This window comes from Pangasianodon hypophthalmus, chromosome 1 (genome assembly GCF_027358585.1).
Source record: "Pangasianodon hypophthalmus isolate fPanHyp1 chromosome 1, fPanHyp1.pri, whole genome shotgun sequence".
NCBI lineage: Eukaryota > Metazoa > Chordata > Actinopteri > Siluriformes > Pangasiidae > Pangasianodon > Pangasianodon hypophthalmus.
The window spans coordinates 35346773-35353266 of record NC_069710.1 but is presented as its reverse complement, the minus strand read 5'-3'; the positions used below and the strand labels follow the sequence as shown (position 1 = coordinate 35353266).

At 41.4% G+C, this 6494-nt stretch overlaps 1 protein-coding gene across 1 annotated transcript in view; it reads right to left on the bottom strand.

Moving 5' to 3' along the window:
• Nucleotides 1-1995, bottom strand: part of capn15 (calpain 15) — a 29158-nt gene extending 27163 nt beyond the window's left edge. Inside the window, exon 1 of the mRNA XM_053235698.1 lies at nt 1525-1995. The gene's annotated coding sequence lies outside the window, so the exon portion shown is untranslated. The remainder of the gene's footprint in view (nt 1-1524) is intronic.
• Nucleotides 1996-6494: the final 4499 nt, after the last annotated feature.

The following is a 6494-nucleotide window of genomic DNA, read 5'->3' as shown; positions in this document are numbered from 1 at the left end:
GGAACACACTTACACAACACTGAAAACACACTGAGGCACTAAAACAACACTGGAACACACTTACACAACACTGGAACACACTGAAAGCACACTGTAAAACACTCTAAACACACTCAGACCATAAAACAACACTGTAACACACTTACACAACACTGTAACACACTGAAAGCACACTGTAAAACACTCTAAACACACTCAGACCATAAAACAACACTGTAACACACTTACACAACACTGTAACAAACTGAAAGCACACTGTAAAACACTCTAAACACACTCAGACCATAAAACAACACTGTAACACACTTACACAACACTGTAACAAACTGAAAGCACACTGTAAAACACTCTAAACACACTCAGACCATAAAACAACACTGTAACACACTTACACAACACTGTAAAACACTTACACAACACTGTAACACACTGAAAGCACACTGTAAAACACTCTAAACACACTCAGACCATAAAACAACACTGTAACACACTTACACAACACTGTAAAACACTTACACAACACTGTAACACACTGAAAGCACACTGTAAAACACTCTAAACACACTCAGACCATAAAACAACACTGTAACACACTTACACAACACTGTAACACACTTACACAACACTAACAAACTGAAAGCACACTGTAAAACACTCTAAACACACTCAGACCATAAAACAACACTGTAACACACTTACACAACACTGTAACACACTGAAAGCACACTGTAAAACACTCTAAACACACTCAGACCACAAAACAACCCTGTAACACACTGAAAACACACTATAAAACACTAAAACAACCCTGTAACACACTTATACAATCCTGTAACACACTGAAACACACACTGCAGCACCTAAACACACTATGAAACACACTCTAGCACACTAACACTCTAATACACACCAATAAAACAACACTGGAACACACTTACACAACACTGAAAACACACTGAAACACTAAAACAACCCTGTAACACACTGAAAGCACACTGTAAAACACTAAAACAACACTGTAACACACTGAAAACACACTATTAAACACTCTAAACACACTCAGACCATAAAACAACACTGTAACACACTTACACAACACTGTAACAGACTGAAAACACACTATAAAACATTAAACAACACTGTAACACACTTACACAACACTGAAAACACACTGAGACGCAAAAACAATACTGTAACACACTGAAAGCACACTGTAAAACACTGTAAACACACTCAGACCACAAAACAACCCTGTAACACACTTCCACTACACTGTAACACACTTACACAACACTGTAACAGACTGAAAACACACTGTAAAACACTCTAAACACACTCAGACCATAAAACAACCCTGTAACACACTTCCACTACACTGTAACACACTTCAGACCACACTAGCCCACACTAGCCCCGGTGCAGCACTCAGTAAACCGGACACTACCGGGGAATGTGTCGGTAATATGGGTGGAATCGGTGTTTGCTCGGGGTCTTGAGGAACTCAGAAGCCCTCAGTGCACTCACCGGGACAGGCTCGAGGCGATAGGCGCTTCCTGTGTTACTTCTCTGGGGTTATAAGGCGCCTCCTGTGCGGGCTGAAGTCGGTGCTCCCTCAGTACTGCCCAGCCGGCGTCCAGCTCCAGTCCCCCGCTCAGTCCGCATGTCTCCGCGGCTTGTCCTCCTCACTCCGCCGGGACATGCTCTCTCTCTCTCTCTCTCTTTCACTCACACACACTCACTCACTCACTCACACACACACACACACACACACACACCGGAACCCCCGTCTAACTCCGCGGATCAGTTCTGTTGATCAGAAAGCCTTCAGTAACCCGCCCGCTTCCTCCTCTTACAGCTTCGGCACAGAAACAGAAGGAAGACAATAAGCTGAAGACTGAAGACTGGAGACTGGAGAAGGAGGAGGACAACCGAGCGGCTCTCGCGCGGGCTCTGCGTAAACTCCGTTAGAGAATACCGACACCGCGGACGCCGTTTCCCACAATGCAGCGCGGTGTTTGAGACGGAGAGATACCCGGATGTGGTTACCACAGGCCACGCGCTGTAACACACTGCATGCACACCGGTCACTTAATAACACACTGTATCACACACTAACACACACTGTGACACTAACACACACTGTGACACTAACACACACTGTGATACACACTAACACACACTGCAACACTATAAAACACACTGAATACACACTGACACACACTGTAATAAACTAACACACACTGTGACACTAACACACACTGTAACACACTAACACACACTGTTACACTCTGCATGCACACCGGTCACTTAATAACACACTGTATCACACACTCAATACACACTAACACACACTGTGACACACTAACACACACTGTAACACACTAACACACACTGTGACACACTAACACAAACTGTAACACACTGTATCACACTAACATACACTAACACACACTGTGAAACACACACTGTAACACACTAACACACTGTGACACACTAACACACACTGTAACACACTGTGACACTAACACACACTGTAACACACTGTGACACTAACACACACTGTAACACACTGACACACACTGTAACACACTAACACACACTGTAACACACTGTGACACTAACACACACTGTAACACACTGACACACACTGTATCACACTAACATACACTAACACACACTGAATACACACTGACACACTGTAACACACACACTGTGACACACTAACACACACTGAATACACACTAACACACACTGTAACAAATTGCATGCACACTGGTTACTTAATAACACACTGTATCACACACTCAATACACACTAACACACACTGTAACAAACTAACACACACTGTAACACACTAACATACACTGTAACACACTGTATCACACTAACATACACTAACACACACTGTAACACACTGACACACACGGTAACACTCTGCATGTACACCGGTCACTTAATAACACACTGTATCACACTAACACACACTGTGACACACTAAAACACACTGAATACACACTAACACACACTGTAACACATTGCATGCACACTGGTCACTTAATAACACACTGTATCACACACTCAATACACACTAACACACACTGTAACACACTGTATCACACTAACATACACTAACACACACTGTATCACACTAACACACACTGTAACACACTAACACAGACTGTAACACTCTGCATGCACACCGGTCACTTAATAACACACTGTATCACACACTCAATACACACTAACACACACTGTAACACACTGTATCACACTAACATACACTAACACACACTGTATCACACTAACACACACTGTAACACACTAACACAGACTGTAACACTCTGCATGCACACCGGTCACTTAATAACACACTGTATCACACTAACACACACTGTGACACACTAAAACACACTGAATACACACTAACACACACTGTGACACACTAAAACACACTGAATACACACTAACACACACTGTAACACATTGCATGCACACTGGTCACTTAATAACACACTGTATCACACACTCAATACACACTAACACACACTGTAACAAACTAACACACACTGTAACACATTGCATGCACACTGGTCACTTAATAACACACTGTATCACACACTCAATACACACTAACACACACTGTAACACACTGTATCACACTAACATACACTGTAACACACTAACACACACTGTAACACTCTGCATGCACACCGGTCACTTAATAACACACTGTATCACACACTCAATACACACTATCACACACTCTGTAACACACTAACATACACAGTAACACACTAACACACACTGTGACACACTAACATACACTTATACACACTGTATCACACTAACATACACTGTGACACACTAACACACACTGTAACACACTAACACACACTGTGACACACTAACACACACTGTGACACACACACTGTAACACACTAACACACACTGTGACACACTAACACACACTGTAACACACTAACACACACTGTGACACACTAACACACACTGTAACACACTGACACACACTGTAACACACTAACATACACTTATACACACTGTATCACACTAACATACACTAACGCACACTGAATACACACTGACACACTGTAACACACACACTGTGACACACTAACACACACTGTAACACACTAAAACAAACTGTGACACACTAAAACACACTGTGACACACTATCACACACTGTAACACACTGTATCACACTAACATACACTAACACACTCTGTAACACACTAACATACACAGTAACACACTAACACACACTGTAACACACTAACATACACTTATACACACTGTATCACACTAACATACACTGTGACACACTAACACACACTGTAACACACTAACACACACTGTGACACACTAACACACACTGTGACACACACACTGTAACACACTAACACACACTGTGACACACTAACACACACTGTAACACACTAACACACACTGTGACACACTAACACACACTGTAACACACTGACACACACTGTAACACACTAACATACACTTATACACACTGTATCACACTAACATACACTAACGCACACTGAATACACACTGACACACTGTAACACACACACTGTGACACACTAACACACACTGTAACACACTAAAACACACTGTGACACACTAAAACACACTGTGACACACTATCACACACTGTAACACACTGTATCACACTAACATACACTAACACACACTGTAACACACTAACACACACTGTGACACACTAACACACACTGTGACACACACACTGTAACACACTAACACACACTGTGACACACTAACACACACTGTAACACACTGACACACACTGTATCACACTAACACTTATACACACTGTATCACACTAACATACACTAACACACACTGAATACACACTGACACACTGTAACACACACACTAACAAACACTGAATACACACTAACACACACTGTAACACACACTGTAACACTCTGCATGCACACCGGTCACTTAATAACACACTGTATCACACACTCAATACACACTAACACACACTGTAACACACTAACGCACACTATAACACACTAACACACACTCAATACACACTAACACACACTGTAAAAAACTGCATGCACTCCAATCACTTTATAACACACCACACACTAACACACACTGAATACACACTGTAACACACTAACACACACTGAATACACACTAACACACATTAACATACACTGTATCAAACACTGTAACACACACTGTAACACACACTGTAACACACTGCATGCACTCCGATCACTTTATAACACACCACGCACTAACACACACTGAATACACACAATATATCACACTAACACACACTGAATACACACTAACACACACTGAATACACACTAACACATATTAACACACACTGTATCACATACTGTAACACACTAACACAAACTGCAACACTGTAACACACTAACACACACTGTATCACACACTCAATACACACTGTAACACACACTGCCTGCACACTGGTCACTTAATAACACACTGTATCATGCACTGTAACACACTAACACACACTGTAACACACTGTATCACACACTGTAACACACACTGCCTGCACACTGGTCACTTAATAACACACTGTATCATGCACTGTAACACACTAACACACACTGTAACACACTGTATCACACACTGTAACACACTGTATCACACACTGCATGCACTCCAGTCACTTACACACTGTATCACACACTAACACACACTGCCTGCACACTAACACACACTGCCTGCACACTAACACACACTGCCTGCACACTAACACACACTGTAACACACACTGCCTGCACATTGGTCACTTAATAACACACTAACACACACTAACACACACTGTAACACACACACACAGATACTAATGCTTTGTGTCACCAAATAAACTAAAATTAATCTTTATTTCCTCACTTCCTTACACGAAGCATGTGTATCGCTCCCCAGCGAATGCAGAACTGAGCCTCTGTCAGTGATGTGTAGCGTCAGAGAATGAAATTAGCCCTAATCTGCTCATTTCTATGGATGAACACAAGAAAAAAAACAACAACAAACCACATTGTTTAGAAGTTAAATCTATTATTGCTCAGGGCAGAGATTAGAAACCTTAGGGAATGAAAACGAAAACTGAAAACAAACAAAAACCAAAAAGTGAAATGTTGTTTTAAAAAGTGCTTAAGCGATTAATAACATTAACATTATTCTAACATTATTAGTGGGATTTTGAGACAGTATGGTCTAAAACATAAACATTTTCCCAGTAGGCCCAACTTCCTGTGCAGAAGTTAGAACGTGTCACGTCCTGCCTGAAACAGGAAGCTGGGCAGCCCATAAGCAGAGTAGCTTATCATATCTAAACAACATTATTAACTTTCAGTTCATTTTATTTTAACCTGTTTCCAACTAAAGGTGTGTGTGTGTGTGTGTGTGTGTGTGTGTGTGGAATGCTCGAGCAGGAATATAAACATATT